Below are 27,492 nucleotides of genomic sequence, written 5' to 3'. Positions count from 1 at the left end.
AACTTTGCCAAACTTTATCATTGTTGTCATCATCAATGCAGTTAATTTTCATAAGTTGATGTTTTATCTCTGGTCAGCCTCTGTATTTTCCATGACCAGGGACACAGAAAAGGATTGCATTTAACTTTTCAGGATGCCAAGAATTATTGTCCTGCATTCAAAGCTTGCACTGAATTACTGATCTATAGTCCTTTCCCAAACAATGCATGGTTCTCTATGTTACTATCAGCACAAAGCCATGATGATATAAAGATGATGAGTCAGCTAGCATCTTGATGCATTGTCTTACTTGTTGTACATTGAAAAGATGCCAACAGAACATAGGAAGACTTCTGTTATGATTTTGTTGGCTAATAGTAGAGGTATAGATTCTTCCCACAGATATGTATCCTTTGCTTCATCTTTGAATAAACCAGCTCAAAAAAAGTCTCTCCCTTTATAATGAGAGTCCCCATGCATTCATTTTCTCTGTTTCCCCATCAAGAGCAACGTATCCCCTCTGCTATCAATACAGGCTATCACCGGGGGTTAGTTTTGTATCCCGAATCCTCCTCCACATGATGTCTCTGTATAAGTTTTGCAGCGAGTGCTCTCTGCTATCAGAAAGGTCGCCTGGATAATGTGACACACATTTTACTTTCAGCAAGCTTGTTATAGCAGCACTGAATTTTTCATGAGTGTTTCAGTAACCTGTAGCTGAAGCTCTGGGGGTTTCCACCACAAAGAGGTAGATCAGTTTAGCTCTCAGTTCCCATCTGGCAGTGGGTGACAGGGACAGTCAAGAGGCTGCAGGAAACCTGAAGAACAAGGGGCTAGGATGGGGGAGTTGGTGTGGGACATCAATTGTGATGCATGAAAAGCTAAACATGTGCTTCTTGTATGGGCATAGATTTTGAGCAATTTATTGATACCACAGGCTTAAAGTTTATGCTCATTTTACTTTAAGGTCATCTGTGAACAGCTGTCTCTTCTGCAGATGGGAATGCATAGGTACACACTTCTATTTTCTGCCAAGCCAGAAGATTCTCTTTGAAGTTAGTCCTTGATTTTTTCCCCCTTTTGATGCTTTAAACAGCATTTATTCATGCTGTATCCACTGCACTAGTGGTAAACCAGGCCCAGCATTCATGCTTATTATTGTCTGATTTTACAACAACAACAGTCTTTATTACGATCATTAACCAGCACATGTTTGATTTTAAAAATACACACTAGGAAGGCCCAGGGTTAGTTTCCTGGGCATTAAGTAGTAATATCTCAGTCATATTAACTTTCCCCTGTAAAACCCTTATTAATTTAAAAAATCATTTCCTATCTTCCACAAGTTTTTACATTACATTGTATTACCGGGTCAGATGTACTCTACATAAAAAACGGTATGTCTAATAGTTCTAATGTTTCTTTTCTCCCAATAAACATTAAGGTGATCAACATTAAGCAACCTTAACACTGTCTTTGCATTTGTGTGTATGTGCCTTCAGGTCAATTCTGACTCATAGTATTTAAAATGCAAATAACAGCTGCAAAGGAGAGCTGATAATTATCAGAATCAAGACAGACAGAGAGAGGAAACCTAACTCTTTCTTCTTCTGCAGCTGGTGAAGCCCTGATGACAAATCCTCCTCCTCTGAACAAGAGCTTCCCTTCCAATGGAAATAGCAGCTTTGGAGGAGTTATTTTTCTCAATGCTTCTACAAATGGAGGAAATGACTAAGCTCCTTCCCTTTATCAGTCTCAATCCTAGTAAGTATCCCCCAATGGGCTGCTACTTACACTGTTAAAAATAAAGCTAAGCAGGATTTCATCTGATTAAAACATGGATGGGTAACACTAGGGAATTCCAGCACTAAAGGGCTAGACCCAGAAGTTTAAAAAAAAATCATGGAAGAAATCAATGGCTTTTGTACTGTTGCCAAGAAAATCAGCATGGCCAGATCTGTGTAGTTATCAGTATTCAAGCTCATATTGAGGCTAGCTTTAGTTTTATTCCTATTTAGTCTTCATTCTAATTTTCAGGCAAACTTTTATACACAGCCCATTCCTTCATGGTATGGCATTCTATCTGTATCCACCATCTTACAGATCACTTACCATTTTACTGTGAGAAAATTGGGCCTGACCAGAATTAGGCCTCTTCAATTTATGTTGTTCGTGGACCATTTTCATTCATCAAATGCAGTTACTATAAAATACTGTAACTATGCTTCTAATTAGAACCTTATCTCATCTTATATGAAAAGCCCCATTGACTGATGGCCCTTTTCTGATCATGATTCAAACTGTATTATACTACACATTAGGATATTGCACTCTGCATGTTTCTCTGTGCGATGTCTCATGATGTGCTGATTAACAAGCTAGTTAAGTACTCTCTGGATGGCATTACAACTAAATAAATGCAAACTCCTACATTTGGACAGTGACACACACAAAAATATTATAAACCCTGGTGGATCAGAAGCTGAACACGATTCAACAATGTGATACAACTGGAAACAAAGGCAAACAAAACAAAGTGATTCTTGGGCTGCCTCAACCTAAGATCAGGAGAATTCATCATTCTTCCCTGTTTTGCACTGGGCTGATGACACCTGGAACACTATGTCTAGTTCTAGGCACTTTAAAAAGGACATTGACAACCTAAGGCAACCAAGATGGTAAGGAGCCTAGAACCGAAAATTATGAGGACTGGTTGGATGCCTTGGGTGCATTTAGCCTGGAGAAGGAAAAAAAACCAGGGAGAAATGAAAGTAAGTGAAGGGCTTTCATTTAGAAGACAAGGCATAATTTTTCAGAATTGTTCCAGAACAAGAATTGTTCTAGGACAAGAAACAGTTGTTTAAATTACAAGAAAGTAGATTTCAGCTGGACGTTTAAAAAAAATCCTAATGGTAAGAGCTGTTCAACAATGTAACAGGCTACCTTCACAGATGATGGGCTCCTTTTATGAATGGCCATCTGTCTTGGGTGTGATAATAATGGATTCCTGCAGGTTTTAGACTAGAAGTTCTGCAAGACCCTTTCTAACCCTTGCATTCTATGATTTTGCATCTTTTGATCTGTTAAGTTTAAATCCTAAACTGCTTTAATTTAGCCTTTGTGTAACTACAGCCATAGAATGCATATTTTTCTATAGAGCTGTAACTAGCTGTTAGATACATATTTAATGTGGTTTCATTATATCCTATAAATATGAACACTGGAATAATGTTCCAAGGGATTCTGTGAATAAGAGGAGGAGAATAAGATGAACAACACATCCACAGAAATCATGATAAAAGCCAGTCTTTCCCATATAACATCTGTTGCTTGAGCATGGTTAATTACTTTTGATTGTTGTCAAGTGTCTGAAATATTTATTGCCCTGCCTGTTAATTTTCTCCGAATCAGAAAGACAACACCCCTAAAAATAATAAACTTCTCTAATTTCTAGCATCTTAGACTGGTTGTTTTTCAGCTTCTGTATTTGGTTTTAAGATGTCCTTTGGAAGAGAGAGAATTTCTTTTTATAACTGAAACCCAGCTGGTTCAGTTACTGTGGAACATGCCAGTCTACTGAAAAAGAAACCAATGATTCATATGCATGGTGCCAAATGGTTGCAATAGTGTCACGCAGAGCCTAATAAAAAGATACTGTTGGTATTGTCTTGTGACAGGGTCGGATTGGCTGGCATTCAAAGTGCTCAGACTAATTTTTCAAACTTATACAGACAAGGAGCTTTACCTGAGGAAGGAGGAGAACCTGCTCATCCCCAGAAACTGCAATGCTCAGTAACATTACTTTGAGGGGCTGCTCATAGTGATGCATTTTGAGATGATTGTAGCATGCCAGAGAATTGTATACTATGTCCAGCATCAGGGCTGTGCTGAGTGGCAGGTTTGAAAGCGGCACATGGATCTTTGCTTGCAAGACACTATCCATCTTAGTCTATCCTAAAATGCTAATTTAATTCCACCTAATAACAGGGCTGGCTCTACACATCAGGTGGATCAAGCCAAGCACTAAAATAAAGCTTCAGCATTACATTCCTAGACACTTTCAGTGTTAGATGGATACATTTCCATCCTTCCTATTTTAACTATAGTGAAGCACAGGATTCTGATGAAGTTACTATTATTGAGAAGTGGGAGTTTGAGGTTTGGAAATCTAATATTTTAAGTGTCATGTATATGCATATTTATATTATGCCAAAATCTTCCAAGTACTGAAGTTTCCTTTCCCTACAAAACAAACTTCAGTTTTTCTACCTCATTATTAGCGTGCTTTCGAATTTCTTATGGCTGCTTAAGTTTCTTCATCTGAAAAAGGCTACAAAGTCATAACTTGGTATTTACTGTAATTGAAATGTAAGAAGCTAAGGAAGCTGCATCTCACTGTAATGATTATCATACAATGAAAGCCAGTAACAATTACATCCGCTTCTTGGATGGCACATCACTCAGTGAAGTGGAAGAATCCTAAAACCCAACCATGAGAATTTCACTAAAAGTGTCATCTTAAAATGATCCAGGAAAAAAAAAACCTCAGTTCCAAGAACATCTGACTCTAAAAGTTAATGTATCAGTGATATATTACTCCAAAAATCCAGAGCAGATGCATGTTTACTCAAATAGGATAGATGAATATCTTGGCAGATAAAGTGTAGGATCATGCATCACAAGATTTGATTCAGAGCCCTAATAAGGTGTTCTGTAAAAGAAATCAGTTTGCCTTGGACAACTTCAGAAATTTGCTGGTTTCTCTAGATGTCACAATTAAATGTCAGCTGGAAATCCAAAACTTTGGATTGATTATTATTATAAATTAATAAATAGTTGTAACTCCTTTTCCAGTTTAATAGAATTGAATGACATTTTCAAGTGTAGTAGTAACTATTACAGAAGGTGAGGCATACCATATTCTACATAAACAGAAGCTTATGTATATGTATGCACATACATATGCTAGGGAAAGTGGAAGGCAAAAGGAAGAGGGGCTGACCAAGGGCAAGGTGGATGGATGATATTCTAGAGGTGATGGACTCATCCTTGGGGGTGTTGACGAGCGACAGGAAGCTCTGGCGTGGGCTGGTCCATGAAGCGACTGAATGAATAAACAACAAACATATGCACACACATGAATTAGACGCTTTAAAACTATTTTTAAAACTTTTTAAAAGCGTAGAATAACTTACTAGGGGACATTCCTGCTAATGTTCAGATAATAGATGATTGAGCATTTGCGTTTATCTCACTATAGCTCTTGAGGGTAAGTGATTCTGAAAATGATCAATTTGCTACCGGATTTGGGAAGTGTTTATATGGAATGAGTTAAAAACTGTCTGTTTTTTTAAAAAAAAATTGGAATAGTTATAATATAAACTTAGCATATGAAGTTATTTTTGATAGTGTATTACAATAAACAATGAAACCATTCAACTCATTCACTTACACTGAATCAAAGCATGGATTACAGCAGAGAATGCTTGAGAGATAACTTTAAAGCAGAATTGCAGAACTGCAACTGTCTTATTTTACTCGTTAAAGAACAAAATGTGATTTCTATTTCTTTTCTTTTTAAAAAGCACTTAAAATGAGATGACAGTTATCTGGATGGTTATTTGTGGATGTATATCTATGTCTAATGAGAATTTGATTGACAGGAGAGTTACTGAGGAGAACAAGGTCAGAATCTCACTGGCAGGTTAACAATGATTTTTTTAAAAAGCATACATACAGCAAAATAAATATAATGTGCAACTTCAAAATCTAGCAACATAATTCCATTATTATAAGATGCATGTTCACATAAAACACCATGCAACTAAAGTCCCTTTGCTCCTTTTTGTCCACACATTATGATATAAAAGATAAAATTTTCTTTGAACAAAGCTTATGATTTCAATACCCATGCAATTTTCTTAACAACAGAATAGAACATTAAAGAACTACAGTAAAGATCAACATTTGGATAGCCTTAGTATGCCTACAGAGGTGAAGTTTAAGGCCTCTTCAAACTAAGTTCAATTCCTGGACACTTCATGACATATCAATATGGTTGTTTCCTTGTCAGCAATATAGAAGTCTTCCAAAATGCCTTACGGGATGTTATTTTGACTTCCCACTTTAGCCTACAGCCCTGGAACTATTAACCAGGTTAGCCCTTTTTTTTTTCAAGATCAGCCAAAATAAAGGATACGGCACTATATCTGAAATGCTGTAGTGTCCAAACATTATCTGAACAAAAACTAGTGTAGCAATAAAATAAAACAGAATGGGGGACCTATTTCAAAGCAAACACATAGCAATTGTGGTGATGTTTCACCCACCATGGATAAGGCCACAGCAGAAAACTCAAAATCCATCCTTAGCAGCAATGGCACAAGCACCCTGTTCAGCAACCACTTGGAAATCATTTCTTGGAAATCCTTGGAATCAATGGAGTCTTTTAAAAGCCAAGCCTGGGAAGAGGATAATTCTTACCTTTGATCAGCTACAGATCAGAGATAAAGGATTTTTAGGCCATGGGACAGAAAGCTGTAGAGCCTGGAGAAACAAGGCGGAGCTGGTTTAGGGAAGCAGTTTTTAGACCAGATTGGAGATATTAAGTTTATGAGTTAGCTCATGAGGTTGCCCATCCCTGGAATAGAATTTTATATTTGAAAGTTGGCAAGAACATAGGTATTTCATTTCAAAATATTGTTCTTCTTTTTCTTCCTAAAATGCCAAACTTTATCATTAATTTAATCTCCTCTCTCCCACACTCACATATACAGGCACACAGATTATAAATGGTACCCAATCTAAGCTTCCATTCAGGACTAAATCTTAATAAGTCCAGTTGGATTTACTCTGTACTTAATATGCTTAGGATTGTAACTGCAATCATATAAAACATAAATTGCTTGGCTATCAATCTCCAGCTTTAATTAGTGGGGCAATGAGATAACAGCATACCTGCTTGCATTTTTGAAATCCAGAATTTTTTTTAAAGCAGGGGGAATCAACCTTCTAATTTAAGCATTTTATTACAAAACACTCCTAGCTGAAAAAATTAAATCAGGAGTCAATTCATACACAGGGCAACTTCTAGCAAAGAAGTCAAGATAACCTGTTCCTTTTCTAACAAGATTAGTTTTGCTACAAAAGAGAAAGGGACACACCGAAATCAATATCCTCTATTTTGTACCTTTCCTCAGCCACTGTGACCCTTGCTGAATCAGAGGACACCAGAGAATGTATGTGAATTAGCAATGCTCTTTCATGGACTTAGCTACAAGTAAAGTGATGTAGTCTAGAAGGTCATAACAGCCCAATACTCCATTAAAGCTGTAGGTAAAACGAATGCCAGATTTGGGGACTTCCAACTGAGTAAGAATGTTCCGCTCCCAGCTTGTCCAAATTCAAATATGGGATCTGTCAGCAAAAGCAAACTCTGTTTTTGTTACAAAATTCACTGGGTTCCCTACCCCCACCCCAATCTATGATGCATGAGATTGGCCTCTGCCGCCTTTAAAATGCCCTCATGTTTGAGAGGTGGCCATTCCTGTGAGTTTGATGTCTTCTCATTCCCAGAAAACAATCATAGCCCTCTCTAGTGCCAAGGATGCTGTCACATCATCTCACTGGCTTTGTTTCACTAGTGCCCAAATGCAATGACTAGTACTTGGCTAGAACACAAATACAGTGCTTAACTTGACGACTTGTGCACCCAGAGGGAGGCAGTTGGGAGAAAGAAATTCTCAAAGCGAGGAAGAGAAATGTAATTGGAAAAAGAATGTTAGTAGCTAATGCATATACATAGGCATCAGGCTATACATTGCACATTTCACACACACACAAATGCACATATACATATTTTCTCTCTTTCAGACACATACACACAGATATAAAATCTTGCTGGATTTCCTGTAAAGTTGAAAAACTAAAGGAATGAATCTTCTCTCATTCCAGCTTCCTCTCCTAGACAGTGTGGTAAACAGGGCCTCTTTCACAGGTGGTTAGGTTGGGAACACAACTCTCCAATATTTGGATACAGGTATAACCACAAACAGTGTCACTTGGTTGTGTAGACACAGGAGCATTTCTTTGCCCTTTCCTTTGGACAGAACCAACTGAAAGTGCTCCAGCGCAGAGCTTCCACTTTTTCATGTGAAAATAGCCTCTCTCTTTTGCCTCCTCCCCTTTCCCCTGCAATGCTCCGCAACCCTCTGAAGAGACAAGAGCAGGGACAGAGTCACAAAGCACTTCTTGTACTGAAGAGCCTTTGGTGTTCAGCAGTATTAAGTTCCTTCCTTTTGTTTTTTCAAAGGCCTGCACTGTCAGCAAGTGTTACCATGTATACTGCACTAAGTTCTGGTATCTCTGAGCAAGGATTTGTGTGTAGGCCAACTAGGAAGATAATATTAAAAGGGGGGCCTTAGTGGCTCTGGACCTTGTTCTTTTCAGAAAGGACAGTTCCATGGCAACCAGGACTATTAGGGAGCCACAATCTTGTCACCACAATTTTAAGCCCTAAGAATTAAACCAAAAAGATAAAACACAATGTGGCAACTTTATCTTTTTCATACAGTAATTTCTCAGAAATATGATCAGCACAAGCATTTAAAAAGAGAGAAGCTGTTGGAGGGCAGAACTGTCCTGTGCACATTAGAGTTTTGAAAGATGAATGAAAGGAGGAGAAAACACAGCCTTTCAGCCACTTTTAAAATACTGTGCGTCCATGTGCGGGTTTTCCCCACAGAATGAACAACTGAGTTACCAAAAGAGTAGTAGTATTACCAGATTGAGATTAATAACAAAGTGATAATGTGAACTTAGTTAAATATCCTTCTGGTAATTAAAAAGAAGATTTAGCTTAAATATGAAGGGGAACGGAGGCTGCTTTTGTAGAGGGGAGAGAGGTGATAGCAAATAAATCCTTGCATGAAGAACTGCATGCACGAAGGTATGGAAAGTATAAACTGAGGGATAGGTTCAGCCTATACGAGATGTTTTTGAGACAGACCTCATACATTCAATTTTTGAGCCTCCACGGATAGGTAGCAGTAGTAAGGTAAAATTTTACCATTTTACTGTAATACTAATAGTTGGCGTTTAAATCAACCTAGGGCCATTCTGTATCCTGGTCTACGGAGACAGAACCTATAAAAAGATCCATTTTGTCTGTTCTTGTTCTGATATGAGCACTGCCATTTGGATAGGAATAATTCCTTTAGTATCTTATTGCTATGACACAAGTATTCTCGGTGGCCATCCAAATGCGGCCGCCAGATGGAAATGGGGCACGAGGATGGGAACCTCAGGCCCATGAATGTAATTCATCCTGCATATTTTGAACATCTGCTTTGGGGTGGTTCATCTTCTCCTCCTCTTCTCTCACAAAGAAATGCTATTTTCTCCTTCCTACACTTTCTCTCATTTGGAGGGAAGCTGCATGATTTCTGCTGGTTCATTCTACACATAACTTAATCCACTGGGAACATGCAAGAAGAATGAAGTGACACCTTTAGCCCCAGCAGCATCTGCTTACTTTTTCCTAGCAGAATGTGTATGCAAATTCCTTTGAGAGCTGTACATTCTATGCCTGACAGACAAAGTGCACTAAGAGAGACGTCCTTCAGATAAGCCCACTCCTCATTTCCATCTGCATGTGCAAATGGATAAAGTCAGAAGCTGGGCTTACCTTTTTAGAGCTTCCATGACAACTTCTGGCCTACCAGGCAGAGTGCCCACAGGAATTTTTCTAGGAGAGGAACAAAGTGACAATTAAGGGTGTGAGGGAAATTTGCATGTGCCCAGATGATATTCTAGAGGTGACGGACTTGACCTTGAGGGAGCTGGGGATGGTGACGACCAACAGGAAGCTCTGCCATGGGCTGATCCATGAAGTCACGAAGAGTCGGAAATGACTGAATGAATAAACAACAACTGCATTACATCTGCCCCCTTTTTTAATATCACAGTTTTTTTTTTCATAAAATTGATACCTTCTCATGATTTGCAAGCAAGGGATAGCTGCCCTATACCAAATCAGACCCTAAGTCCATCTACCTCAGCACTGTGTACACAGCAAGGAGTTCCCTAGCATTTCAGACTGAAGTCTTTCCCAGTCCTATCAGGAGAAACTGGAAATTAGACCAAGGTCATCTATATACACATCAGAGGTCAGGGGCATCTGCAATAACACTCACTGGCTTCAAAATGGCAGGGGCAACTAGACAATGAAAGACCACCCCTTTTTATGTGTGAACAATGGATACAACACACAATAAGAAGGACATGGCTTCAATCACCCCGACACATCTGTGCTTTTGAAGCCAGAGACTGTGGATGCCCCTGGCAGAAACTCTACCACTAAGCTACAGCCCTTCACTTCATCTTGGAAATACTGGTGAGTATTCTGCAAAGCTATTTTTCCCAATATGAACACTCTCCAGGGTGCCACTTTACAGAATTTCTCAGCCAGTACAGCCAATGTTGAGAAATCTGAATATTGTAGTCTACACATCTGAAGTGGGTCCAGGGTGGAAAATGTTTTGAAAGTAGCAGTGGAGCTGGTGGGGAGTGCTTTTTTGCAGTGAGAATGAGTTGAAATGGATATAAATGGCCAGAATTTGGAGTTCATTTTCCTTTCACATTGTCGATCAGCTCCATTTTTCATCACATCACGTAACTTTTGCATTACTTAATTTCTATAATGAAGTTACATTCCTGGAACTGCAGGTTTTATGTATGGCAACATGTTTGCTTGTTAAAGAGGCCCAGTAGTGTCCTGGGAAAAAGTTCCTCCATTAAAATGGGAACCAAAGCAACCAAGATTGGAGTTTGATTATCTTTATTAAGATACCTATGCCGAGATCAGTGGGCCTCAGCCAAAGGAAACAGAGCTTTGAGCTTAGATCAGTGAAGATTATATAGAGAAACAGAGAGAAAATGTGGTCATCAATAGTGTGTAATTAATTACATACAGTATTATAGCCCCCAATTTTACATCATTAATGGGGCAAAAAGAACTAGTTTGGTGCAGTGGTTAAGGCACCAGGCTAGAAAATGGGAGGCTGTGAGTTATATCCTGCTGATACAAAGCCAGCTGGGCCAATCACTTCTTCCCAGTCCTAGGAAGAAGGCCAGGGCACTTCTGAAAACGTTGCCAAGAAAACTGCTGAGACTAGTCCAGGCAATCAAAGCACAAACTTTTTTTTTTTAAAAATGAGGCAGATACTTGGACCAGAACCTTAAGGCTGATGCTTGCTCTTTCTGTTTCCTGATCTGTCCCACTGAGCAAGGAAGCTGGACTGAGTGAAAATTCCATTTATTGTGAAAAGGTGGTTGATTCACACTTCCCTTTGCTTGGCAGATTTCACCTCATACCTTCTTATTTACTTCTTTGCCTGGGGGTGAACTGTGTTTAGCTGCAGCATCAGAGAGCATTCTGCATTCCTTGCTTTACGTGTGGCTTTGTTTTGCTTGTTAAGTATATTACGTCGGTGCCTATACTATTTTAATATAAAACCAGAAAGGATTAATTTCTGCTTTTCTTTGCTGTGCTAGATGAGAATAAAATTCAAACTTTTAAACCCCAGGGTAGTATCAAGGAACAGGTCTACTGTTTCTTGTATTCTGGCGAGTGAGTAGCTGTGGCACTAGGTCTACCGAGGCTTAGTATTTTTCTATTGGTGGTTAACATCTTTAAGGATTGAAATTTGCTATCTCTTGCAGCCCACTCCAGGACTTTGCTGCCTGTGTCTTACACAAAAAGTGGATATATTTCACAATAGGGATCTTTACAGTACATTAGAAGACATGCGGACACAAAGTCAAATTATTTCAGTACCAGCTTCTGTTCAAAGAGATGAAGGTGCCATACTGGAAGTAAAATAAATATAAAATTGCAGCTTTGCTTAACACTATGCATGCAGGGACTAGAAATCTCTCCCACACCAACATATTTGACTTGCAGCAGGAATCGTTTTAAAAAAGATGTTCTCTAGGCCCTGAATATTTCAGTCATAATTAGGATTGTTCATTCATTAGCGGTAAATACATAAAAATAGGAGCAGCCTTTTCTTACATACGGGCAGAAGAGCGGTTGCACATTTCATTTGGTTATTTATTTATTCTATCTATATGGCTGCCCATCTCAACCAGTGTTATGGTTTGTGAGAATGTCCTTGAGAGACAGCAGGAGGAGGAGCAGCAGTAGCAGACTAGGCAGTGGTTAGATAAGAGGCAGCTGAGCCTGCAGAAGGAATGGGGGCATGGCAAACATCTCAGAAGGGACCCTCCCTAATTTCTTGGACTATATAGGTGAGGGGGGAGAGACGTACTTTCAGACTTGCAAGGTTCTGTTATTGTAACCTTACAAGAAAGGTAGTGTTAGTACTCATGGTTGGTGCTTCTTGCCTGGACTACCTCAAAGGGCTGACAGCAAGTGACTCTGGGCTTTGTATTTTTTGTACTTCATTTTGCTTTGTATTTCTGCTTGTAGAAGGTCCAGAAAGTCTAGAAGGACTATAGACTAGAAAGATGGGTATAAAAACTGGGAATTTAGAGTTTATAGCTCACTCAGATAGCAGTCCACCACCATCCTTTGTGAATACCTATGATGTTAGAGCAGGTAAGGGGCATGAATCTGATCTCATAACTAGTTCCAACTTCTGAGTCATGCCTTAGGCCTATAAAAATCAAGCAACAGTCCCAGCAAAGACATTGCTTTACATTAGTTGAGCAAATGTGAAAAGAGCCAGTGTGGTGTAGCAATTAAGGTGTTAGACTGATATCAGAGAGATCCAGGTTCAAATCCACCCTCAGCCTTGGAAGCTCAGAAGGTGACTTGGTGGTGATCACTCGTTCTCTCAGTTGTTACTGCTGGGCTAAAGTGAAGGGAGATTCTTTTATATGCTGCCTTGGTCATTTCCCCAATAGTGACTTGCATTGTCTTCCATCACTGTTGTGCCAAAATATCAGTAATGAGAGCAGGCTTTATATCCCTTCAACGATGGGTCAGTGACACTAGAAGACACCTAAGTAACTAGGGGGGGGAATGGCCAGGAGTTCCTGGAGAAACGGTGGGGTATGAACAAGCAAACAAATGTAATATACAACCAATTAATTGAAGTGTTACTCACTGCATATCCTCTGTAGGGTATTTGTATTCTCCCATTATGCATAGCTGTTTAAGGGGGGGGAAAGTCAATCAAATTCAATAATTGCATTCATCATTTATTCTCTCTGTGCAAGGTACTGGAAAGTAACTTTTATAACTATTAGTAAGACTACGTGGAAAGCAAAATCATTTGCTTTTGTTTTAACTGTTTAGTGCTTCTGTCTATAAAATCCTGGATACCTTCACGAGGCCAAGTTAGTTTGCCACAGGATCGTCTTTCAAAGATAAGAGTACAGCAATTTGTTTCCTTTCAGCGGAATATCAGTTAAGACATTCCTTTCCACCATCAGAGTTTAGGCATAGCATTAAAATCTGAGTATTTTTGCATTTAAATTCTGTTTTAACTGGAATCACATTTTATGTACATAACTTTTGATGGGGAAAAAATCCCTCTATTCTTATGCAGCCACTGGCTTATTTTCACATGGCCTTCAGTTTAAGTTTGAATACCCTTTGCCCTTTGAAGTCTGAAATATTCTGGCAAGATCAGTTTGTCTTCCTCCATGGCTTAGTGGGCACAGGGGAGGAGAAAGCTCAAAGATGGAGAGGGAGAGAGATGGTTTTATGACTGTCCCCTGACAATATAGGAATGTGGCCTTCCTCATCCTTGCTACTTTTTAGAAACATGTTGACTTCCTCAGAAGTAAAAAATTGGACTTCAATCAAATCTACATTAAAAGTTAATTTAAGTCCTGATTTGCTTCCATGTTGGTAGGAACATATCCAAAAGCTTCTTCAACCCACATCAGCTGTTGTCTAGTCCTGGTGAACAATGGTTAAACTTTTCTTTGGGACTTCCCCAATAGGGGGCATCAGGTTCTCCAGGTAGAACTTCCTGTTAGGTGATCTTTACTAAATGATGTGAACTAGTTTACTTAAAGTTGGTGCTTTGTAACTACAGTGAGATTGCAATTGTCAGAATGCCCACCAGACTAAGAGAGGTGGGTGAGAAATGTTGATGTAAAGCAACCTTCCATATAATCTCATATAGGAAACTTGGGGTAGTTCTAGTTAGTCATCTTCATACACATAAAACTGAAACAAAATCCATCAGAATAGCTATATGCCCAAATCCAAGAATTACAGGGATCTCATCCAGCCCGCAGGTACTACCTCTGTGGAGATGATTAGAATGCTAAGTGCAGCTGGGCACTGTGTTATGCATTCCTACTTCTCTTTGCTTCTTCTTTTTAGTTTCATATCTTGTACTTTAAAGAACTAAATACAGACATATTTTATACCAATAATGAGCCTTCGAGCTAGAACATCATATAGTAAACAGTTCCATATCTGGAAGGTATTTCATGCACAGCATTATAGCTACATATACCAATGTAAAGATTATAGTGCACTTCACTCAGACACATGGAACATGATGATCATCCATTTCCAAGTATTTTTTTCCCACGTTCACCCAATTAACTCTTTCCTATTAGTACTTTCTGCAGACTGCGTACTTAGGCATATGGATTTGGAGTTTTTCTATCTGTTTATTTATTATATTAATCAAATTTATCACTGCCCATCTCCCAAAAAGGACTCTTTCTTTGGGGTTTTTCATCCTACAGACATTTTTGGCCTCACCAACTAGAATCACTAACCCAAGCATAAGCAAAATAACTTTCCCCTAACTAATGAACTCCAAATGGACAACCTTCTCTAATAACATAGCCAACCATGAGCAACCTTTCCCAGCAATTGTGAATTCTTGCAATTGAGATCTCAACACATCAGGAAATCAGGTCCAGGAAAGCTGAGCCAAATATAAATAGCATCTCAGGCTGCTCTCATGGTCCTAGGAAATATATGCCTGGAGAAGGCCAAATCAATAGTAAAAGAAAGAATTAGGGACATTGATTGCCAAAATGGTATTACCAGCACTCCCAAATTCTATTGTCAAATTCTAGATAGTCGCAAACCCTCTACTGCAGGGTATCTGTACAATTTCTCCTTAAGCGAATGTAGATGGGCCTTTTCCAGAGCCCACTTTGATGCCCTCCCTTCAGCACTGCTGGCAGGAAGGTTTCATGGGACTCCTTATTCACAGGGACTTTGCACTTGTGGATCCAGGGAGGTAGAAACTCTTGCCCATGTCTTCGTACGGTGTCCTTTTTATGATGCCCCAAGATGTGCTCTGATGTCCCCAATCATCGCTAAATTGAAGGGTCATACTGATAGATTTTACGCTTTTTTATTTTTTAAGGGATGCTGATTCTACACTGACATACCAGGTGGCCAAACATTTTTCTCAAGCTATACAATTACGCAAAACTTTTAATTAGATCCTGTATATTGTTTTACTGTTTTATTGTTTTCCTTTTTTCTGACAATGAATTGTTGGATTAAACTATTTTCTTTTATTGTAAAGGCTGGTCAAAGACTATAAGAAAGATATTCATTCAATGTATGCCTTTGAATGAATATCTTTATTACAGTCTTTGTACTAAAGACTGTACAAATACTTACAGTATTTGTAATATACAGTGTATATTAATACGTTACAATATGTTACAGTGCATATTACAAATATACTGATAATGTTATCTAGTCGGGTAATGAAACGTCTGCAAGCACACAACCAAGCTCTGAGAGCACTAAGAACCCCACAGTTCAGCCCTGAGCTACAGACATTCTCTTTTATTGGAACATGGATAAATATAGGGAAGTGGTCCTGCTAGCTGTACATTTAGAAGATTGCATTCCTCTCCTCACATTGTTTTTAGGTAAACACAATATATAAGGCAGTGCTACCACATTTTTCAGTCAGCTAAGCTCCAGTATAATACACCACAACACCCATGATGTAAATTTTCATGCAATTCTACTCAGGTACAGCATAACAAGAAAAGGAACAATATCCCTCTATCCCTCTAGATCCTGCCATTGTTCTATGCATAGCCTGCTGATGAACGTGAGATGGCAAAGTCATCTTCATTAGATGGAATTTAATAGTGAATCAAAGTTCTAGAGAGAATAGACTGATCTAAACTTTAGCCTCCCTTGAGTCTTGCTGAAAGATTAGAGGGAAGGAACAGGGTCCTGCTGTGTTGAATGTATCAGATTGTTTTTCACTAATAGTTACTTTTGTTATAAGCCCAGAGTGCCACCCAGTTTTAACTCTTTGGGGAAAAAATGTTCAACTATGGAATAAAGTATTCAACTGGGATTCCTAATTCGTAATAATTCTATTGTGATACTGAGATACAGTAGGTCTTGGATTATATAAATTTAGGGTGCTTTTCCCCACTTGAAGGACGATTTTTCGCTGGCATTATTAGGCCACAGACACTGGACTCTGAAGTTTAGATGCTCTCAAAACCAGTTGCCACTTAAAAAAAAAATCAGAATAAGCCTATATGGCAAACAGAAACAAGTATTTTAAATACAAAGAAGAGAAAACAAATATATGACTATCACAGTAAGGATTTTTCTTAAACATGTATTAGTAGTTCTTTGGTTTACAGCATCAAACCATTAACGAATATTTTAGCTCTGAAGTTTATTTTAAAAAGGTAAAACATATAGCCCAAGAGAATTGCTGCTGGAAAACTGTAAGGATCTTCACCTACAGAACACCATCTGACATAGCTGAAATACACACAGGTAGGAAAACAGAATGTGTTAGATGATCTTTCTAATCTAATGCTGTCTGTACAGCCACCAAGCATTTGCTCCTAGCCTTTTACTCAGGCTTGTGTTTCACTCATTGAAAAGAGATGATAGGGGCTCACTATATCAAAGCTTCGTTATCATTGTTGGCTGGGTTGTGCAAGCATCTTTATTCTTTTGCTGATGCTTGAAAGTATGTTATGCATCAACGATAAAATTGCTACAAAAAACTTTAAGCAGAAGCTCCAGAGGTCTCCATTTCTGACAGGCAAGATCTCCCCATTGTCAATTTATAATTGACAATGGGGGAGATGGGCGTGATATAAATTTAATAATAATAATAATAATAATAATAATAAATAATAATAATTGGCCCAGGATAACTGAGCTTATTTTCAGAGAATTAGGGCTTTCTGCTCTCCAGTTCCTTAAGGCCCTTATGGTGTCTGGTACTTATGCAACATAGGTGTAGTTTCTTATCTGCATGCACAGTTTTTCATGCATAACAGATGTAGGTGATGTGAAAGAATGAGAAAAACAAGAGGTTGGAAACATTTCCCACAATTCTTAAAGATCTCCAAGCAATGGTACATTCAGATTAGACTTTAGGGTAGCAGCCAAGGGCCTAATTCAGCTGAATGAGTAATGGCACCCAAACATAGTAGAATGGTTTACCACATTTTGAATAATTTCTCATGACCATCTGAAGGGAGGTGAATTAGAGCATTTTTAAAAAGCAATACATAGTATTATCTAAATACTACACAGTATTATCTAAACGTAGTGATGCCATGGGACTGTTAAGAGCAAAGTCTAGATTAGTTAGCAAGTGAGTAAACAGGGAGAGCAAACAGGGTTTTGACTTAGCAGTTCAACATGAGGAAAAGAGAAGGAAGAAGGGAGAGTGACTGGAGAAGCTAAGGGACTGTGTGCTCAGCTGTGAAAGGTGAAAAGGTCATCTCTGTTTAGCTGGATATTGCAAGGAGTGGGAGCTGAGACCCCTTTGTGGGTGATTGAGTGACTGCTTCCTGGTGAGTAAGCTGAGAACATGAGAAGAATATAAGGCAGATGGTTTCCAGCTCACAGAGCAACATGGAGAATTAACTAGAGTTGAATTCAGTGTGGGATCCATAAACAATTCTGTAAGAGTTTGTACTTAGCTATCCTGAAAGCCTGAAAAGGGAACAAGAAGAAATAAATATTTTCTATTAGTAGCACCATAAGAAACAGAAGTAAAAATGGACAGAAGTCAGTAGCTAGTGTACCTGTAATGCTTATGATATGTTTGTAATCCTGTCTGAAAACAATCTGACATACATCAGCTGAAGTGCAAATGTGTAGTGGTACTTGAAGGAAAGCTCAGAGAATTGGAGTTGTAAGTGGAACATTTGTAGCTCATAAGAGAGGATGATGTTTTATCAAATCAAAAAGTACCACATGAGCTGACAGAGGAAGCATCCCTTCATAATGAAGATAATCAAACAAAAGAGCAAGCCTGTTGCATAAGGTTGACAACTCAGAAGCAAGAGATGTCGGTCATATACTTCACCATTGAAACTCTAATCAGTTTTCAGGCCTTTGAAGAAGAAACAGAACCTAAGCTTTCAGAAGAAGAAAAAGTGACATTGAAAAAACAGGAGGCAGGTCAGTGGATTCCTAAAGGGCAGAAGGGATTTCAACTGTGCTCTCCAAGAAGGTAAAGAGAACAATCATTGGTGATTCACTACTATGAGAAACCAAAACAAATGTGTACCAACTCAGCAACTCTGCCAGAGGCAAATAACAAAACAACTTCCATGTGTATTAAGTACATTTATCCCTTCCTGTTATTCCATGTGGGACATAGGATATTGCAAAGAACAACTACAACTATCATCATGGACTCTGAAGCTGTTCTCACCCATCCTTCCAGTCCATGGAAATGAACTGAAAAGAGAAATAAAAATAATGAATGTAAATGACTGGGTGTGCAAATGGTGTTGATGGGAAGGATTTGGTTTATGGAACCATGGTCTGAGTTATCTGAATAATGAATTACTGTCATGAAATGGACTGTACCTGTAAGAACTGACACTATTTGTTTCAACATTGACCCAACTCCTGCACAATTAAAATATGCAGAATTCAGGTTTATTGAAATCCAGTGTACAGAACGAAAGAAAGCTGTGATTGAAAGATTCCCACCTACAGTAAACTCACTCATTAAAACTTTCCAGCACCCCCCTCCCCCCTCCTTTCTCTTTCTCACCCATCCTCTAACAGTCAGCCATACCAGCCACAGATCTCTGGCAGGAAGAGGCAGAATGACCTTCACTCCCACCTCCCAGCCCAAACAACAGAGATTCACACTCCTTGCAATTCCCCCCTCCCATCTTGTTCTTGACACGCATTGACTCATCATGGTAGACAAACACGATCAGACAATTCAGCAATCCTTTGACTGTGGAGTCTGACAGTACCTCTCAAGGACTGGCCAAAGCATAGTGACCTTCATCTAGAAAAAATTTAGATGAAATTAAGATGGGAAACCTTGAAGTAAGGATGTGTACCATAAAAAGATGTAGAGTATTACTTTATATTAGTGGACAAGAAACTAAGTTCTGTGAAGTGAGGTTGAAGAAACATGGAATGTTTATCCTTGAGAAAAGAAGACTGATGGGGAATATGATAGCACTCGTCAAATTCCTCAAAACCTTTTCTCTATAATTCCAGAATACTCAACGTGTAATAAAGGACTTACTGTAGGTTACAAGAAAGCATATTTCAAGAGAGTGTTGGAAACAACTTCCAAAGAAAAAGTCCAATTTGACAGTGTAATCAATTACCCGTCACTAGATGTGTTCAAGCAGAGATTAGACAGCCATCTGTTGGGAATGCTGTATTATAGATTCCTGCACAGAGCAGGAATCAGCAGTTTAAATAGACCCTTTCAACCCTATAATTCTATGATTAAGTCTAGCATTGCCTCTAAGCAGAAGCTGTTAAGTCCTTCCCAGCTCTACATTCCCATATCTTTGTTCAGCTTAGATCAGTACATAGGAAGGAGAAGAATTCTTGACTTCTGTTCCGTCCTCTGCTCTTACCAAATCATGTCATGACAGAGTGCATCAGGAGGCAAACATGAGAAAGCTTCCCTTCTCTCCAATCTCACTTCTGTTACAACTCTTGCCTTCTTTTGCTCTGCTGTTAAAGATAAGGAAAAGTGAAAGATAAGAATACTTTATGGGTTTGCATGTGGTAGAGATGGTATGGAGAAGCAGGAGAGCAGTAGAAATATCAGGGGGATCCTGGACACCCTTGGAATGTTCAGACAGGTTCCTGGTGTTTTTCCATGATTTTTGAGGGTTGTGGGAAATCCAGAAACAATTGAAATCAGAACAGGACTTGGGAACCTGTGGCTGAATTACATCTCTCATCATTCTTCACCACTGGCCATGATTATTGGGGGTGGTAGGTTTTAGAATTTAAAAATATCTGGAGTGCCACAAGATTCCCCAACCTTGCCTTGCAAGCTTTGCCTATCAAACTTGTTTGGTTTCTGCTATTTCCAGAATTTCCCTGTAAGTACATAATGGATTTTGTTTTGTTTTAAAGAAGATACACAGTATTTAGCAGCAGTACACATATGCATTTGTATATATTTCTGGGTTCATACAAATAAGGAAGATTCTGAAAGCCAGTCTTACTTTGTTGAGGTTTCATAAACCCCTAAGTAAGGGAAATATAAAGCTGATAGCCATGTCCTTTCCTATGCCTTTTTAGTCATTGTACCAAGTTCAAAGATGAATTTAACCAAAATGCCTTGTGAAGAGATCAAGGGATGTATCACGTTATCATGGAGAGGTTACATCTTACTCACCCACACAAACCTTTAACTTACATAAAATCAAAACACACAGTCTCCTGGGGCAAAACATTAGAGCCAACTTTTTGGTGTAAGAGTTCAGGCTGAAAAAAGCTAGGATAAGAACATTATCGTGCAAGGAGGAGGAGACAACACAAGCTGAGGGCAGAGATATCAATTATGTCAACAAACCCAACAACTGCTCAAATAATCTGTTGCAAAATGGGAATGTGAGAAGAAGAAGCAACAAGTTTGAACTGCCATGAGTTAAGAGAGAACTGTAGTTTCATGCTGACAAGGGACAATCAACTCTTAAGTGTAGTTTCATTCTAGTTTGGAATAAAGATGCTTATCTAGCTGTGCCATATACTTCAAATATTTCAGCCAAGCCTTAGTCTCTCATCCATGTTAAGCCACATATGAAATCATAGGACTGAAATTTATGTCTGTGGAGCCTGATACCAGCCATTCTATCCATAAGTAAAATGACTTTGAATTATGATCAAGACTATTCTGTCTTCTTCTTGTATTTTTAAACAATGGAATCTAGGGAACTTAGTAAACTTCAGCTATACAATGTCATTGGTCTTTCATACTGTATGACTCTAGGGTAGCAAAATGGTATTTACTGATGTGTTTTCTTGAACAGTTTGCCTGAAATTCTTAGAATTAAGTATATTTTCACAACAATCAGCTCTAAAAAGCAATATCCTTTATTATTGCTTCCTGCTACATTCACCTGAAATAATTTGGGAAATCATATTAATATGACTTAAGAGAGTACAGTAAATAAAATGAATAGGTTTACCTTAAAAAGAAATCACTGATTGGATCCATAACCTCTGAAAAACAGGTAAGCAGCACACATTATTCTGTAAGCTATTGGCAGATGCAACTGACACAAAAAACACAGGATGAGAATCCTTTATAAGTGAGCTACGCACAATTGATGGGTCTGACTCTACTGAAATTAAAGACATAACCCAGTCTAAGGGCGGCTGCTCTGTATCCAATGCAATAGGTTTGCTGCAAGAAAAACCAAGATAATATCACTGAGCAGACAGTTGATCTTGTTCTGAGCATATACTATTTTTTTTAAAGACAGACAATTGCTGAACTGTACCTGACCGGAATGAGAAACTTTGCTTTCTTTCTTAACTGAACTTGAATAATAATATTGATAGGTGCTGTTGGAAAATATAATAATGCTCACAATATATTAATTTTTAAAACTCCAACACTATTCAGTGGACAATTACCAATGGTCTTTACTGTGCTGTAAGTTTGCTGCTCATAGAATGTGCATATATACACCCCCTGTTTCAGTCTCAAAACAAGGAATAAAAAAGCCCTCTAAAAGAGTAAAAATGAAAATTTGTCCTGTTTGCTGCAGTAAAACCAGAGAGTTATAAAAGACCCTCTGGACAATATTGAGTTTAGGACAGCACAATCACATCACAAAAGATTTACCTTACTCTGCAAATTCAATCTAGAGCAATAACAGTCTATTACAAGTGGAGCAATACAACGTCAAAGGAATATTTAAAAGAACTAGACAGAACCTTTACATCAAAGCAATTGAGTTAGCCTCCCCCAAAGAAAGCGCTCATGAGGCAAGTTCTGGTTTTTTCAAGAATGACTTAATTTCATTGAAAGTTATATTTTAATTCTGCATTAAGTATGTCTAGTTCACAACAGCTTGAGTTCTAGCTCTATTGAATAAAGGGGACCACACTGATTTATATAATGGAAGGCCATGAGGAATTATGAAGTTAAAATTCCAAGATAGTCCTTGGAATCCAGTAATGGATTCCTATGCATGATTATTCAGAAATTAGCAGAACATGATCAATATACGTTCTGGGCCCTAGAGTGTAGCTATAAATTGTGATATTATCAAACAATGGAAGAGATTGTTCATCCCTCTTAATTGTAAAGCAGATCAGTGAATCTGCTAATCACCATGACCACTTCCACTATTTCAACTAAGTTCAAGCCTAAGGCCAAAGTCCATAATTACAATAAAAGCCAGACTAATCCCAAACATTCACAGCAAAATAAGGGGAGGCAACAGCAGAAGGTTTTCATTGAGACAGCCTTCAAAAATACTATTCAATTGTTTTTGTGTTTCTTTTTAAAAGTGTATTAATTTAAAAAATAGAACATTTTAGATGAAGAAATATTAAGTACTAAGAGGAACTTAAGAGGGAGTTGGGAGGGTAGAGAGCCTTGGCCTCAAGCTCAAAAGAGACCTCAGACTACATTTTTTAAAATTTAAACATATTCAGATTATGTCTCACCCTGATTATGATTTTTTATTTTTAATTATAATTAGAGGGTCTCAAAAGAAGGAAATAGTCTGAATTTTTCTGGATCTTAGAAAATTCCTATTCAGGAAAAGTCAGTGCCACCAGAATTTTACAACTGATAGTGCAACACATTTCAATCCCAGCCAGTTTGCTAAAATTCTGCTGTTGCCCTTTGTTTCCTGAGCCATTGCATGGATATCTTCATGACTCTTTGGACAGACAGAAGGGGATTTAGCTTAATTTCTATTGTTTTGTTATTTGCTGATCTGCTTATTCTGTGTTTCCAGCAAGATTTTGATTCTAAAAAAAACAGCCTCAAAAGTTACTTACAGGATGATATGTATATGGTACCACTTATAGGTGCCAGTGTTTTGATTGGTTTAGAAAAGAACCATCCATGCTTAAATGTTGTGAATACATATCTTTATTACTGCCATGTTGTTTTTCTCATGTTGCTTCTTAATGTGACACAGGGTCAAACTTTTGGGCCTTTTTAGTAGACTTATGGCCCAAAGGAGGATGATGAATGGGTGAGAAAGACCCATGCAAATGACTCTATTTTAAACTATAGTTAGTTAGTTAAACAACAATTTATATTCCACCCACATCCAAGATAGGCCTACAGTATATCATAGGCAATGAGTTCCATGGAGAAGCTTTGCTCATACAGTTTAGTATATAATTAAACGTGGTCTTGGGAAAAAGAATCCAAGCAGTGATGGGAGGTGAAGCTTCTTACAGTCTTTAGGTAACTTATACAGATATGACAGGCAGAGCAGTGGAAGAGACTTAAGAACATAGAAGTCAGAAGTCAAAATTGATCAAGAAAGAAGTCAAATCAATGGATAAAGAAATGAAAGTCAAAGTTAACGTAAGTGATGAAGGAAAGGGAAGGAATATAATAAGAGCTAAATCAAGGGAACTTAAAGCACAATGAAGTTAGCTAATGGAAGGATGGTAATTCTCCACAGAGATAGGAACAGAAGAGAAATTAAACAAATGATGGGACAAATAAAGCAATGCATTCTAGGGAAACAGGGTCAGTAAAGACAAATTAGTAGGATTAGAGGAGAGACCAAACAAAAACAAACAACAACACACACACACCCCTTTCAAATTTCAAGAATCTTGTGTAATAATTTATATGTACTGGCACTCAAGTATTGCAAAATATTTCATTGAATGTGATTGGAGGAGCTTCCTTGAGTCTTGCTATGCCATACTGAGCACCTTTCTTAAGAAAGAGGCTCTGTTCTGGATAGTACCCACAGGGTCCTCTTGTGAATGGGTGTTCATTACAAGTCCCTGGTTTTGATAACATGCTAGCAAACCATAGATGGGGCTATCTCCATTAGTCCTACTTATTGATAAATGCTATTTCATACAAAAATAAACCATAATATCTTAGCTATGCTGAGTCGTCCATCTCATTGATTCAGAACAATGTTTGAGTGGGTCATCCCAGTAATTGCCTATCCATAAAGGATATATTTAAGAAGAACCCCTTTTCTTCTGACTTTTCTTAAAGGAACTTTACATAAGACACTAAATATTATAACAAAGCATTTCAGCAAAACCTACATGCATATGCCTCTGTATTCTTACAGGGATGCTAGGACAATGAGATGCCAATAGAATGAAAATACTCCGAAGAGTTAAACAATTATTAACTGCTGGCGCAGGTGCAGGAAAGTGTAAAAGTGTATGTTTTAGGACAAATGAGATGGATGGTATTACTGTATAGTGAACTGCCTGCCTTCAAAGAAAAGGCAATGCAGGGCAGGCCATGGGACTGAGTTGAATGTAAAAAGGCTGTTGCTTGAATCCCTAGGTGATACCTGACACATCCAGGCACTAACTGTGCCGACTCAAGTACAGTAGATAAGCAAAGAATTATACAGTGGTTCCTTTGCATTTGGCCCAAGAAGCAAGTTTAAAAGTACAAGCAGGTTGTCCTGTGCAGCAGGTAAAATGCTTAAATGTCAGGTTGGTATTGTTAAGGCTCTATCTGTATGCACAGCAACTATCAGGTGTACAGGCAAGAATAGACTTCATAAAGAAAAGCTGAGAAGAATAAACAGTATCCTGTTTTACCCATTCCCAAGTGGCTTTGTAAAAAAATCCTTTAGCAATTAAAATGTTATTGACATTTGCTGACCTGTGTGTCGTGTCTCTCAAGATCAAGAGTAAATATACAAAATGTTTGGATAAATTTTCAACACAACTGCTGGGCCCTGAAGTCTCTTGCATCCTCAGAGTTGATCCCAAATGTGATTTGCATTTAAAAGTAGCACAGAGAGATGCATCTTTTGCCTTTTCACTTACTTTTCAATGGACCTCTTGTAAGACTGTAGATCATTGATTGCCCTCTGGATCTTCTGACAAATTCTCAGGGTGTTTTCCTTCTATACTTTGCCTGTTGTTGTTGTTGTTTCTTCAAGTCAGACTTGACTCCAGCCAACTACATGGCTGGGTGACCTTGGGCCAGTCCCTCTCTCTCAGCCCAACCCACTTCACAGGGTTGTTGCTGTGGGGAAAATAGGAGGAGGAAAGAGTACTAGGTATCTTTGCCGCCTTGAGTTATTTATAAAAATAATAAAGGTGTGATAGAAAACAAACAAACAAACAAACCCAACCTCCTGGTCAGTGTAGAAGTTGAAGTTACAGTACTGTAGATATAAGAGGATAGCTGTCCCATCTCCCTTGAACAAATCCAAGGAGGAACAGCCTTTTACCTGTCTAGGTAATTGGTTCCAGTTTCAAATTGTTCTGTTAGGAATTTGCTAGGCTTTTGTTTTTTCCTAACATACAATCAAAATACATTTTTTCATAACTTAAATCCATTGTTCCATGTCCTATACTCTGGAATGAGAGAGAACAGGGCCTGGCCTTTTTCTACACACTATCCTTTCAGTGTTTGTAGAGTGGTATCATATTCCCTCTTATCTTTTCTCAAGGCTACACATACCAAGCTCTTTCTACCTCTCCTCATAGGGCTTAGTTTCTAGATCTGTGATGGGTTCAATGCCTTTCTCTGAACATATTCCAATTACTCTGACTCCTTGAAGTATGCTGCCCAGAGCTGGATACAGTACTTGAGATGGAATCTGATCAAAGCAGATTAGAATGGAACACTTATGATTTATAAATTATACTTCACCTGATCCAGCTGTCAGAACCAAGCTTGCCTCTGACTCAGAAAGTGAAACTATTTCTGAGTCAGAGAAGGAATTGGAAACTTACCATGCTGAAATTGGAAAAATGAAACTTCAGCACGACTCAGCAGAGCGGGAAGAACCTACAACACTGATTGGGCGAGATCTGGAGGAGAATTTGAATACACCAATCAGCACGCTCCAGAGACAGGCTGAAGAGCGCACGAAGGAGAAGGCAGCCTGGTTGGCTTCAGGAGACTCCAAGTGCGTCAAAGATCGGGATAAAAGGCAGCTGCGCAGACAGCAAGCTGCTGGAGACAACCGATCCTCTAAGCCTGCAGCTTCGGGAGAAGAGTTCTTACCGGTATCGGAGTCAGTGTCTGTGGCCGAAGAGGAACCAGTGCTCAAGCTTCACTCCAAAGACAAATCGAATCCTGCATCTGCTGCCAGCGAGGAATCAGCATCAGCTGTGCCCAGCGCCTTGCTTCCAGCCATGAAACTCCACAATCTCCTCAGCAGTGTGGGCAAGCCTTGACGTTCCAGCGCCACCATTTGCCTTCAGCCCTGCACACCCGCCCCTCGTATACTCCATTGTGTTCAGGAATTTCACACCTATCATGTTCAGGATCTGGGTGTCAGCCTAGTCCGGGGCTTCCAGCCAACTCCAGCCTAGTTCCCAGTTTCCAGCCTTGCTCCAAGTCTCCAGTCCAGAGAATCCAGTCTAGTCTGGGGATTCCAGCCGAGTCCAGCCTTGCTCCAGTTTCAAGCCTTGTCTTCAAGTCTTCTGTTCAGAGTACCCAGCCTAGTCTAGAACCCCCAGCTGAGTCTAACCTTGCTCTGAGTTTGAGTCCTGATCCAAGTCTTCAGTTCATCCCTGTCTGTTGTTCATAGTCCTGATCCCAGATCCAGTGAGTCAGAGATTCAGCATCAGTGTCGTTCCAATACTGTTCCAGTTCGAGAACTGTTGCCTCCAGCCCTCGTGTTCCAGTCAAATCTAGTTGGCCCAGTTGGGTTTGCTAACCAAGTCTTCGCATATCAAGGACTTAATTATTGTAAATAGTTAATTGATAAAGAATATTCTTTGAGAACCTGTCTGGTGCTTAGTCTGAACAGGACACTAGTCTAGAATTGTATTTGCCATTTTTGTAGCCTCATAGAAAATATTTGCAATCAACTACCTGTCTGACCATTTTTTGAAAGTACTATTACCACATCAAGATAACATCAGGTGTTTCCATCATATTATTTGCATATGATTTTTATTTCCTAAATGAAGAACTTAGCATTTGACTTTTAAATTTCAGCACATTCAGATTTGCAAGATTGGTGTCAGCCCTTCAAGGTAGACCAGGCTAGGATGCCAGAGTTATGAATGCTAATACTACTTTTATTATAAGGTTACAGCAACAGAATCTTGCAAGTCTGCAT

The sequence above is a fragment of the Candoia aspera genome, chromosome 8 (genome assembly GCF_035149785.1).
Source record: "Candoia aspera isolate rCanAsp1 chromosome 8, rCanAsp1.hap2, whole genome shotgun sequence".
Taxonomy (NCBI): Eukaryota; Metazoa; Chordata; class Lepidosauria; order Squamata; family Boidae; genus Candoia; species Candoia aspera.
The sequence above is the reverse complement of the archived record's forward strand: the minus strand, read 5'-3'. Positions refer to the sequence as shown.